This window comes from Vidua chalybeata, chromosome 11 (genome assembly GCF_026979565.1).
Source record: "Vidua chalybeata isolate OUT-0048 chromosome 11, bVidCha1 merged haplotype, whole genome shotgun sequence".
Taxonomy (NCBI): domain Eukaryota; kingdom Metazoa; phylum Chordata; class Aves; order Passeriformes; family Viduidae; genus Vidua; species Vidua chalybeata.
Genome location: NC_071540.1, coordinates 15,816,476 through 15,830,038, shown reverse-complemented (window position 1 = coordinate 15,830,038; position 13,563 = coordinate 15,816,476). Strand labels below are relative to the sequence as shown.

Below are 13,563 nucleotides of genomic sequence, written 5' to 3'. Positions count from 1 at the left end.
CCCTAGTTAGTTCCATTTCTATCTAATATTGGTGGAAGATTAAAGATACTGAATCAATGGTTGTAAAAGCTTACATTAAAAATTTGCAGTAAATGAGTAGAGGAAAATTTCATTAGAAACATAAATTGTAGCAACTGGAATGCCTGCAACTTATTTTTAGCATTCTACTGACAGTCACACTTGAAAGCCTTTTTTTTTTTTTCCTAATGTTTTCTTTTCTCAGATTAAAAAAAAGGAAGAAAATGACCTCTAATGTTTTGAAATATAGAACTAATTACAGTACAGAGTGATCCTGGTCCCACTGAAGTCAACTGCGGCATTCTTTATGACATTGCAGGATAGTGCCTCTATTAAGAAATAGTAAGGAAATGAGATACTTTAAAGAGAAGGATTTAAAATGAACTGGCTCTGTTGGCCTCTTTTGTAAAAATACCTTAGAGCCACTTTTATCAAGTCAAAAGGTTCACTGAAAAGAGAGAAATTAAAAGATGCTGCTCATGGAGCCTGGCAAAACATGAAGTTAGCAACAAATATCTCTCCAACCCAATTATAACTTTCAAATCAAGGAGGAAAAAAATTATGAAATATAATGAAAGCTTCCTTTCTACTGAAAAAGTCTACTTGGAGGTGTCCAGACCTAAGGGAATTACCAAGTCAGCATTATAGTGGGGAAAAAATGTTATGTAAATGACAGTGAAATAATCAAATTTTTCTGGTGGAAATAAGTGTAGTTGTTTGATGCAATTTTGACACACAGCATAATTTCAGCATCAACAGTGAAGTTTAAAGAATCAGTGTGTCTTCATGAGATTTCTGTACAGAAAAGCCATTCAATGGGAAAATCTAAATCAGACTTCAGTTTGCGCATTGGCCCCTCTATGAGAGAAAACCCTGAATTATTACAGTTGCAAATAGAAAAATAGAGATTTCCCCTTTTCATTAATTTCTAGGCATATTTTCCACTCAAAAGACCAGCAAGATTGTGGCATATAAACCACAAGAAATGTAATGTGTGACTGTTTTTGCGCTCACAAAAATTGAACTTTGGTTTATATCTCTAACACCACCTCAGCCATTTAAAATTGCACAGCTTTCCACAGTGAGCTACACTGGACTCATGTCATCATGCTTCTTGCAGATGTAATTTTTCAATATCATGGGGATATATCCCAAACAATTAAAACAATTAAAGCAGGGCATGTCTTCAGTATTTTACTCAATCTCATGGTCTGTATGAAATATATTTGTAATTTTGTGTTCATTTCCAAATGGAGACAGATTCACACACCCTCACAGCCAAACTCAGGACAAGAAGCAACAATTAAATGAAGCCTGAGATCCAGTCCAAGGCAGGCATATACTCAATTTAATTTTTAAATAGCTTAATTAATAGTTTCAGCTAAAGCAAAGAAGTGAAAATGGGTCAAACTATGTAAACATTGGTTAGAAAAATACACTGTCCAGCCAAAGCATTGTAGAAGTGCTTTTAAGAAGAATGGTCTTTAAATTTAATTTAAGCATGGTTTTCCAACTTAGGTAAAAGCCCAGCTCAGACAAGGCCCAAGCCACTCTTTGTGCCACAAAGAATTACCGAGGTATGCTGAGAGTTTATTTAGTCTTTGCTTGTTCTGAGGCCGTGTTTCACCGTGCAGTCATCATTTTCTCCTTGCTGTCAGCACGTTGTTCCCTCTCAGCAGCTCGGAGCTCCCTGCGGGGACCTGCGCGAGGGCTGCGAAACATCCTCCGCAAACGTTTACTGGACTTTTGAAACAGTCTGGGAGACGCTTCTATTGCACGCTGAGGGTTTGCATTCTGCAGACATCCAGGTTCAAGTTCTTATTGACATGGCTGGGATGGGTGGTGGGCTCCCCTACATAAGTCTCAAGGCCAGGAGGATGATTTTGCTCCGGAGTAGTCAGGGAGTAGAAGCAGCGCCGCGTGTCTTATCTGAGCAGGCATTGCTCAGCAGCCCTCACTTCATGGGAACATACACTTCTCAACTTCTTGGTAGCTCCTGGATTCCAGAGGGGCAAAATCATAGAATGCAAGCAATTTCTCTCAATCCAGAGAATTACTGTATCACAGAGAAAACTATTCTTTACTCAAAAATACCCCATTTTTTGCAAAATTTTTCCACAATATTTAAATTTCAGTTTAAATGACCCAAGGGTGTCATTTGAAATGGATAAGAGTGTTGTTTTTAAAAATAATTTTTTAATTATACAGTAGCACTTACATGACTCTATATATTTGTAGTTTGAAGTTTCTGCTATACTGAGTTCTTTGCAGTTTTGCTGATTTGCAGTTAACTTCCAGGATCCTAACCTTTTTGTTAGAATAACTGAAAGGTTTCTGTTTGCTTGTGGAGTTTTGGGGGTTTTTTTTCTGTATTTTTTTAAAACTTTAATTTGATTAGGTTAATAAAAAGGAAAAAGAAGAATAGAAAAAAAGTTCAGATGGTAAGTACCAAGACAGGCTCAGGTGCATTGCTTCAGGAAGATGTCACTGCCATCCCCTTCATCATCACTTCTTATTGGTATGATAAGTTTGGGAGTTTGAGCCTAAACTTTGGCTAAGTTTTATCACATGAGAATTTCCCCCCAGTTCTTACGTTTTCACCTTATTTGTGCAGATCAGGTCATGCAGCAGAAGTTGGCAATGTCTGAAGGTGTCACTGCTCTTTGCCAGCCATCCCCTTTGGAGTGTGAAGTCAGGTTTAGGGGAGGAAATCTGTGGCTGGTGGCTTTTTGTAGAGTACGTGGCTGGCAGATGAGGCTGTGTTGGCCTTACTGATCTGAACACTTTTGTTTCCATTATAAAGGATGACACAATCTGTGCAGACAACAAAATCCAGCTAGTTATTCTCTCCACCTGCAGAACATCTGCAGCACGAGGGGAATGTATCAAAGATCCTTATAATGAAGGACAGTTTTTACTGTTTATGTTCAAAAGCAAAACCACAACAGGAGACAATATCCCTTTCATGAGAATGAAGCAAACAAACATTTTGGGCTGGAGAACAGGCTGGATGAGCTGACCTACTCCAGCTTGTTTGAAAAGTTAAATGTGTCAAAGGTTCTCTGCCAGGCAAAGGCAAGATGTAGAAGAGGTTTTTATAAATGGCAGTTGGGCAATTAATGTTAACCATCAATATCAGAATGGCTTAGATTACATGATTAACTAGTAAGAATTTTGAGCTGGCTGGTAATTTTAGATTAAATAGTCAGGCAGCCAGTGACTTGAATATTGATGAATATCCTGTGTTTTATTAATATGCATTCTCTATAAATTAGAGGGTTAGTACACAAAGAAGAATCCTAATGCTCTTGCTATTTTTCATTGCCACAGGTAGAGCTGAATAATTCATAACAATTAATTTATTTCACTGATTTAGCCTTTTGGGGCAGGGGGGAGATAGGGGGGAAGTTGAGCACAAGTAGTCTGCAGGTAATCTTTTCCATGTTTATTTATGATAAATAACTTACCAGACACAGTTGAAGACTAAATCTTAGTTGTGGGGATTTTTTTTTTTTTTTGTATTTTAAATTGGAGAAATTGGGAGGAATATGGGTATAAGTGCAAGCAAACTGCCAGTCAGTACAAGAACCCAAATGAATTTTAAATTGTAAAAAAGCCCAGCTAATTGCAAATACAACACATACAGGGTCAGGCTCATGTTGATTTGTATTGACTGGTGCAATGCTGGTTACATGGCATATTTCTGCTTTTCATTTAATTGCTTCTAGTACTTCAGGACCAAGATTTTCTTACAAATATTTCTGTGGGTAGAATTTGTTGTCTGTATTTAGTCCCTAATTCATAGGTAAAATGCTGCCCCTTTTGCAGCCAAGGGAAGTTTTACCCTTCATTCTGAAATATCCAGGATTCTACCTGCTGATGGCAACATTTCTGAAAATCCTTTTTTGGAACACACCGAGCAATAACACATCCAACACGAATGACATTTTATATTTGTGCAAAGTTTCAGAATATCCATATGCAGATTTTAAATTTTTTTTTTTTAGGCAGTGGGAGATGGTGCCGTAAATACGAGACAAGATGTTGCAGCACAAAGATCCTTTGCCAGTCCTGCAGCTCAGGGAGGCTGCAGCCCTGTCTCACACTCATATCCTGAGCAGGTAATATCCAGAAACACACGAGGAGGAGGAGGAGGAGGCTGCATGATTACTGCCTCTCCCTTTCTCTGGTTCTTACAACACACTCACAGCAGTGAGACTTGCATAGCACGCAATAAATCATTGCCTCATTATGCTCCTTCTGGAGGTTTGTTTAGGGCACCTATTCTAGTACTGGCTGCAGAAGATTATTTGCTCTTCCCAGAAATTCCTCTCTGGTTTGATTTGCACACAAGGAAAAAATCTCTGCATCTTATTTTTCAAATAATTTCTTAGTGTGCAGAACAATTTACATTACAGAACTGCCTAAGAAAGTGATTTCGGCAATGTCTGGATAGGATTTTAATTTGTAGGTGAGTGATTTTGTAGAGAACAGGCAAAGGTTAAAGAAGGTTTTTGTGTTTTTGTGGCTTTGTGACTTACCAATATGAAATATTAATAAATGAAACAGAGGGTCTTCCTCCCCTCCTTAATTCCTTCCTCCCTTTTTGCTTGCCTTCCTTTTTGCTTTCCTTCTTCCCTTCTTTCTTTCTTGTCTACATAAAAGCTGTTGATCCCTTACCTAGCCAGATCTTGTTGAATTATTGTAAGAAGCCTAAGTACCTCATGAAAAAAAATTGTAAGGTCTTCATTCACTTTTTCTATATGCCTTTAGCCAGCCCTAGTTCACAGCTGGTGCAGGAGGACACCGGACTGATTGATAGAATAGGAATTTTGACACTTGGTTTTGACTTAAGGAGACAAATTGTCCTAATAAAAGGTGCATTAGTTAGCCTAATTTACTAACGAGGAGCAGTATTGCTGATTTTCATAAAACAGTATTTATTTAGCCTTGCACCAAGTAAATGCTGGAATAACCTGGATTGTACCTGCAATGGATTTGAACGGCCAGAGCGGAGACTTTGGAGAGCAGGTGGGTACACTGCAACACGGCTGGGTTTTGCTGCAGTGACAATGTGATCTAGGATCTGTTCCAGGCTCCTTGGAAATCAATGGAAATTCTACCCTTGACTTTACTGGGCTTTGGATCCTGCTCCAATTGTTCCAGGATGGAAATGAAATTACTCCAGCTTGGAGGAAGAATTTTCTGGCTTAACAGATTCAGTGTTTTGAATTGATGGGTGTGTTTGTGTAAGGGGTCCTGACTTCAGGTTTGAGTGTTTTTGACACGTGCCTTGCCATGGTCCTCCCTCCTAGTCACAGTTCCCTGAAACACAATAGACTTCTGTTTTGTGACCACTCACAGACATCCCAGATGAACAGTAGTATTTCAAGGATGCAGGTAATGTGAAATTCAAAATCATTGTAAGCTTGCTCAAAATGTGACCTGCCTTCACACAAAAGCTCCCTAAGCTTTCTGAACCTCGCAGCAAAACTGGATGTGTTCACAGCCATAAAGAAACACAAAGCTAAGTCACTTTGGTGTATTTTGATGTTTCATTGCACATCCTCCTGCACCATTGTATCTCAGAGTCCTGGGTACAATTCTCATTGGATCTTAAACTCTTACAAAGAGCCTAGGAATAGAAGATGTGCTGAGGTAAGGGCCAGAAAAGACTTTTTCTAACACCCACTGCAACCTGAGTTCCCCACAAACAATCAGGACTCAGCGAGAATTGTACCCAACTTTTTTTGATGGAAGTGCAGTGGTGACCTTCTAGATTGATTAAAGATGTGACATTGATTGACTTTGAAGGGAGCCACATCCACCCTTCTTCTGCCAAAAAGGCAGTGGCTGCAATGTGAAGCCTCAAGAATGGGGCATTGCTTTTCCAAGTACATGGAAGACATCCAAGGGTAACGGGATAATGCAGATAATGGGATAGGGTTTGTCCCCTCCTCTCCCTCAAATACCATATAGCTAGATTTTGGCTATCCAGCCTCATGCCTTAGAAGACTTTTCTCTTATAGCTACTTAAAAGATGTAATAGCTGAGGAAATGAGCTCTTTTTGCAGGTTATTTAGGATATTTGGTGGTTGAGAATGTCAAAAAGGACTGGTGATGTTGACTCTGCAGGAATCATTAATGGTGGTGGGGTATGATGCTGTGATGTGGTATCAGTGGAAAGGATGGTGTGGTGGGGGAAAGCTTTATTCCTGAGGCCAACCCACCCCTGAGGATTGTTCACACTGTCACCTTGGGGTGTCAAGTTTGAGAGGTGCTAAAATGGCCCTATTTGCCAAAGATACAGAGCATCTTAACAATATCTGGTCTCTTTAAGGCACCTTGAGTTGGCACTGAGGAATATTGGCCTCCAAAATTACCACTTTTGAAAATCTAGGCCACTGAACCTGATATGAACTATCAGAAAGCTGAGACAAGGGAGCACTTATGTTGGAGAATGTATAGTGGCTTGAAAACTACAAATCAAAATAATTCACCCTTTTATGTGTAAATCTCCTTCTCTTTGATACACAAATTGAAAAGCTGTCTGGTTTCCTTGTAGTTTCCATAAGCAAGCAGTGTGTGACTGCACCTTCTAGAATGCTGTTTTAAGTGTTATTTAAAGTGCAGACCTGTTAAAGCCAAGCTCATCTGTATGCTAGAAATGAGCCCACCAAACCTTACACCTAAAACCAGCAGGGAAGGGGGTCTTGAGTGCCACAGCTCCCTCGTGACAAGGGCATGGAGTGACAAACAGTGAAGCACCAAAAGATCAAAGCACTCTTTCAGGCACAACAATAAAATCAGAGAGAGAAAAACACAAGGTCCTGGTGCAGGTGTCTGCTCTTCCAAAGCAGCCTTTGTCAGGTTTGACACAGCCAGCCCATGCCAAGGGGATGCAGGCAGGAGCTGCACACTGGCAGTAAATAAACATCAGCAAATGAACGTCCTGTGTGGTACATGTGGTACATTTCTGAGCTGGGAGAAAGGCTGGAGAGCCACTGCATGAAGCCCACGTAGAAGGGATTACTGGGACATGCTGAATTTACGGAGAGTTTATTGAAAAATCTCAGTGCAAGCATGGTAAGACAGTGTGATGTGTTTTGCTCATATTCCAGAGTTGTTTTCCCTGGTTGAGCACCTCAGTGCAGGCCTGTGGAAGTCAATAGCTGTCTTGCCTTTCAGAAGGATTATGGCCCTAAATAGCTTCTTTAGGAAGTGTACTTTGCTTGGTGATAACACAAAGCAGAGGGTGGATGATTAACACCAATTAGGATTATTTACAAGAACCTAGAAAACAATAGGTCCATAAATCATTGTCTTATCAATTGTAGTTCCTCCTGAGTAATTCAGTCATCATTGGGCACACTGTGTGTTTCACTGTTTGTTAAGTACAGATCACACTGATGTTAGCTGAAGTGTGTGCAAATGTTAAAGGTACAATATGACCTAAAATAGCAGCATGTTACAAAAAAAAATCTGTTTTCAACGTTTTTATGTTCTAAATCCCCAACAGTTTACTACCAGGTATATTGAGTGAATTTAAGGCAACTGACAGTAGCCTTATTTCTCTTGGGTTATGCTTCAGCTCTGTCTACACTTGGGGTCTCCCTTTGGGGTAGTTTTGCAGTAATCTCTTGGCTGTCTCCATTTGGGCACTGCTCCAGCTGCAGAGCAGCTTCAATGCACACATATTCCTTCCAGAGGAGAGCCAGTGGGGAGTTCTCTCCAAAAGCAAGCCAGGGCTTGGTGGGACACACTGCTCTGACCCAAGGGGCAGCCACACCACCACAAAGTCCTTCAGGGTGCCTGTCACCCTGCTTTGCAAGAGGAAGGATGTCAAACTTCCCAGAGCTCCAATACCAGCCTGGAGTGGGGCTGGTGCTTTAGGAAGGGTCATCTGCTTTATGTGGCACCCTTTTTGCTGGTGACTGGCAGCTCTTGAACCACTACTTCTCTTTCTTCCACCAAGGCTTTTCCTGGCTCATTTTCCTTTTTGTTTAGTAACTGCCTGGTCTTCTGTAGCTGTTCCTCCTTGCTGCTGATCTTTTTTACTTCTACTTTTATCACTTTTTGTGATCCCTTTTCCAATTTCCAACCTTAGTCTCCCAGAAGACCCGGAGTGGTGATGCCTGGATGCAGAGGAGATCACACTGCTTATAGATCTGCACCATGAGGAGGCCAAAAGTTTCTGCAGCAGCAGGAGGTAAGCCAGGACTGCTGGTGGGTGTAAGGAGCAGAGAGCAAAGCCACGTGAGTTTGAGAAGAAAGCAGCAGCACCCCTGAGGATGGAGACTTTGGAGCAGTGTCACGGTCCTGTACAGAAAACTTGAAGAGATACTGAAAACTTCAGGTGGGAACACACCACACCACCAAACCAGCTGCTTGTGTGGTTTGGTCCATGGACCTTTGGGGTCTGCACACCACAGACTGAAAACTCTTGACTTACCCTAAATTTCCTCTTTATGGACTTCTGATGTGATAGGAATGGCACAAAAAAATCCAATATATCTTCTTCATCATAGTGTTTCCAGCCTGCTAACTTTCCCAGGACTACTTTCTGCTCAAATTACTGGAACTTAATTACTTGAGGTTTAATTTCAGTTGCTTGGCCAGCTTAAAAACATATATTCAAATTTGAACCACAAGGACAGAATTTTGGGAGCCTCTTTGTCCTCTCACTTTGTGCTAATTTAAATGAAGAAACTGTGCCTGTGAATCTCTGCTTTACTTCACCTATTCCAAGTCAGTCTCAGCTCTGGAGAAACATCCCTGACTTCCAGCAGTTTAAGCGAGAGCACAAACAACCCCTTATGTTATAGTTTATGTTTTTGGAACTGGGCAAACAGCAGATATTTGTCTTCTGCTTATGCATTTTCTTGTAAATAAAATGTATTGAGACCAGAGATGGAGTTACACTGACTTTACACCAGATAATGTATTGACATTTTACAAGAAAGTGTTGTATTATCCATCCATTTCACAAGTAGATCTTATAATGTTTAATTATAACAAAAAAAAAAAAAAAAAAAAAAAAAAAAAAAAAAAAAGAAGTGGAAGGAGAATCAAGGGAGGGATATGGAAAGAGAATGCAAAAGGATATGGATGAGAAGTGGTGGAGTTGGAGGATAACAGCACCTATCAAGGCATTATCTGAGAATTCCTATGATTAGAACTTATCTTTCTGGCTTCATTATTTCATTATAATCTGCTGTTTACCTGATAAGTAATAAATGGCCTCCAAATTTTATTGCATTTGCTCACTTTCTTCAGATTTTGCATCAGTTTGTTCCCCTCTTAAGGTCTTATTTCTGTTAAGGAATGAAGATTTTATGGTTTTACTGGGGTTGACTTGTCTCTCTGGTATTTCAGTGTTGTTACTTAGCTAGCAAGTGTCTCACAGCAATTCCTTAAATAACACTTCCATCTATCACAATGGGATGATCAAGGCTACATTGCAGCTGATGTTCAAATCCTGTATATCTGGGGCTGGGCACTCACCTCCAACTCAGCAGATATAAAACTCTCCAAAAAGCCAACAAAATAGGGCTTTTTTTAAACACTTCAACCCGCTAGTGGATTATCCTTAATGGTTTGGCAGCATGCCCCTTCCTTCCTCTGCAGGAATGCTGGCCTGGCTCTGCAGCCCTGGGTTTGGGTTTTTGGTGGTTTCGTTTTTTTTGTTTTTTTTTTTTTTTTTTTTTTTTTTTACTGTGTTACAGCATGCAGAAGAAATAAAGTGTAAGACTGATTTGTAATAGTTCATGATGGCTTTTTTTTTTTTTTTCCTCTTCAGCCTGGGATTAACTTATTTACCTGCCAGGAGGCAAATGTAGAGACCAGCCCTCCTCTTTGAGGAGTGACCCTTGTCAGAGTGGCCCTGCAGGAGAGGGCTCCTTGCATGGGCTGGCTGTTGTTTCTGGGAGCTCACGGACACACCTTCAAAGGTTGAGGGTTCAGCTTCTTCTGCGTGAGAGAGGAGAGGAAATGACCTTCACCCAGCTGAGCAGGGAACAACAGGAAACCCTCACGGTCCTGCCATTTCCCACCCCCAGGATCCGGAGCTCAGGGACCTTTTTGACAAACTGTCAGTGTTTTTGTCAGGGTTTAACTGCTGCAAATATATTACCAAAGTATGTTGATGATTCATGGGGAAGTGGTGTACGCTGATTTAAGTGATGGACTAGCCATTCTGTAATGGATTTGAGAATTCCCAATCAGATTGTACTTAGTTTTATCAAGCAGGAAGCTGGCAGGCTGTGTTTTAATCAACTGATAGCATCTCTTGGCAATTGGCATCCAGCTAGTGGACAGAGCACCTCTCAAAGACCAGCTCACTAAGTTACAAACAGCCACAGCCACTCAGATCTCTCAGTTTTATCTCCTATTTTTTCTGTTCAGCCTGTTTCTTTCTCAAACAAAACTTTCAGCTGGAAGTGCAGGTAGATGAAACATACCTGCTTCTCTTTCACTGCTGTTTTAGGGGGAATGGATGAGGCAGAATGCATTTGCTTCATCCCTCAGAAAGCCATGCTGAAACAAGCTCCTAGATGTAGCATAAAATCCCAGAACCAGACAAGTTCTAAGATTTGGTTCTGACATAAATTTTTGGAGTGCTCACATTGCATAAATGTAGTAAATCTAAAATGTGGGGCCACACCAGGTAAGACATGGCCTTTTCCCCTTTGATTAGGCCATGACTCATTATTCCATGACTCATTATCTATAGTGTCACCAAAGACATACCCAGTGTTCTGACCTGTACCAGCAGACACCAAGAATGGTTCCCTTCCCTGATAAAACTCATCAGTCTATTCATTACTTCTGGGAGAGACCAGCTCCTGCAGAGCATCTTCACTGCACAAACCCTCAGATGCCACAGCTACCTTAAATAATTCCCTACTCAGGATTCATGTTTTGTCACACTTATTGAGCTGTGGAGCCATCCACACTCATGGAGCTGTGCTCAAGCACAGCATCAAACCTGAGGAGTTGGTTTGTTGTGCCTGGCTCCTGTGGAGTAGTTACTGTACTTAGCAACCCACCTCCAATATAAATATATCTGCTACTCTGAAGAGCAGGCTTTGAAAAGCACCAGAAGGGATCACTCCCCCATAAAGATTTTTTCCAACATTGCAGAGCTGTTGGGGCTTTCAGAGAGAAATTCTTCTCCCAGTTAAGCATCCCAGCCAGAAGGGTGAAGATTTCACCACAGGCTGACAAAACTCTGGTGCAACCTTCTTCAATGGGCCATGAGCCCCCATTTAAAGCTGGTCCTGTCTGAGCTGCTCTTGAGCCGTGCAGGCATGGAGGGAGGTGGAGAGCAGCCATCCATGCAGGTGGGATTTGGGAGCCATCCGTGATGTCTTTGCACAGGGGTCCCACAGCACCGTGTGGAAAAACAGCTCTGAGAGCTGAGTGCTAAAACCACGTGAGTTTGAAACTGCTTAAACATTTGGACCCCTCAGAAGAGGCTGATGATTGAAAGGCTGTAAAACAATCATGCTCCCAAAAAAGTAATAAAAATAAAAGTGCGGTGTAAGGAACAGAGAGGAGTGATTCATTGGGAAATTGTGCTCCTGAAATTGTGTGACAAATCCTGGGTGAGGGAGGAGCTGTGTGTAAGAGTTTAAGGGCCAGATCCTGGCTTGTCCAGAGGAGTTGAAGATCCAATGAAGATTAACAATGGACCTGTAGCTGAAAGGAAAATTTTAACTCACATCTTAGATATTTTCTGTTGACCATTACATGAAAATCAGAGAAATCAGACTGATGTTTTCAGTGTCATGTCCATGAAGCTTTCAGCAGACAATGACCTCCCCTGCAAGAAATAAAGTTTTCAATTCCAGAATGACCAAAAAGACATGTGAAAACAAAACTGAAAAAAGTCTTCTCTCTTCAGGGTGGAATTATACAATTTCCACAGGGTCATTTTCTGTGTAAACATTCCTATTTGTATGTTTTACAGATTAAAACAAAAATGTCTTCCAAACATATTCAATAAGCCAATTTTAAGGAAGGAAATTAATGTATCTAAGCTTTATCACAGAACATAAGTAAGTGGAAAAAATTCCCCCGCCAAATGTGAAGAGTCTAATCTTGATTTTCTCACTCTTTGAGTTCATTTATTACAATGTTTGCTCACTTTTATAAAAGCCATGCTCATGTAATAATCTGATTTCTGAGAGCATCTCCAGGGACAGGAGATCACATTACAGTATCTCGCATTATGTGTCATTCAGGCAGTATCTCCCAAATCATAAAACCTATGGAAAGGGAATGACACTTGAATAGCAGATTCCTCCTCCTTTTCTTTTTTCCTTTTCTGAGCATTTTTTTTCCAGCCCAGTGCTCTCTTCCTTATATTGTCTGGCCTCATGCACCCAGGCTGCTCATCTCCATTCTGCAGAGAAACAGGCTGCGGTGCACATCTCTCCTTGCTCTACCTGACCTCCTCATCCTGTCTCACACTGTCTTTCCTATAGTTTGGGATTTTCCCTTCTATTCTGGGCCTTCATTTGTGTCACCTCACAGTCTGTGTTTTGTGCCTATGGGTTCTGCTTTGTGAACTGATAAATTGAAGCAGAGAACTGGCCCTGCTGACAAAAATCTGAAATAAAGCCCAAGTTTCAGATTAGTAATTCCCCTAGCCAAAACTGTCCTAACAGAGACACAGGACCTGTGCAGCTGCCTCTGGTGCCAACTCACAGACCCGTTGTCCTGCCATCTTCATTTCTTTCAGCAGTTTCAGGGATCTTGATAAAGACCTCAAGGGAGGCTTATATGGTCTTTAAACATTTCATTGATCCATTCATGTCCACACAGTCTAGGGCTTCCATTTTTAAATTCCTTCCCTATTATCATGGAAACTGGCTAATTACAATAGAAGCCTGTTAGGAACCTGTTGTGTAGCAAAATGCTGCTTGCCCAAATCTCAGTGTGCAAAGTCCTTGGGGTGAAAATAGGTTTTCTAGGAGATGATTCTGCTGCTCAAGATATTATTTTATCATTCAAATCTAGGGTCACAACCTCAATCCTAGCTCATCCTCTTGACCACACAGTCTATAATCAATTTTATTTCTTATGATACATCCATTCCAAACTACCATTGCCCATTTCTTCTTATAGAAGTTTTGCACCAAATTATCTGACCTGATTAATGCCAGGTTACTGTGCCTACTAGTGCACTTACAACACAACTTTGCAATGGGAAAATAATCCTGGCCTTTTTAAACACAGAGGCAAGCAGAAAAAAAAAAGCACAACATCAGAATTAAACCAGTTATGACAATTTCTCGTTTCCATTTATTCAGAAAAAAAAGTCATAATTGAAACTTAAGGAAAAAAAGAAAAGCCTTCCATGCCTTTAAGTGTAAAATCCATTTTAGGAGCAGGAAGCTGTTATATGGTTAGAGCAGTTATTTTTATTGTCTGTCTGGGTATAGTTTTTAACTGCAGGCACAGAATAAATCAATAGTGTCATAAAGCTACTCTCACCCTCTGCCCTTTCTAAAGGGACATTGTTCAGTGTCTGTGCTGGAT

At 40.8% G+C, this 13,563-nt stretch overlaps 1 protein-coding gene across 4 annotated transcripts in view; it reads left to right on the top strand.

Moving 5' to 3' along the window:
* Window positions 1-13,563, top strand: part of MAF (MAF bZIP transcription factor) — a 185,663-nt gene that overhangs the window by 53,729 nt on the left and 118,371 nt on the right. The window contains exon 3 of one of the 4 annotated variants that reach the window (XM_053953291.1): window positions 8,126-9,692. The exons of the other annotated variants lie outside the window; for them this stretch is intronic. The gene's annotated coding sequence lies outside the window, so the exon portion shown is untranslated. Of the gene's footprint in view, window positions 1-8,125; window positions 9,693-13,563 lie in introns of those variants that run through there. 4 annotated transcript variants of the gene reach the window in all.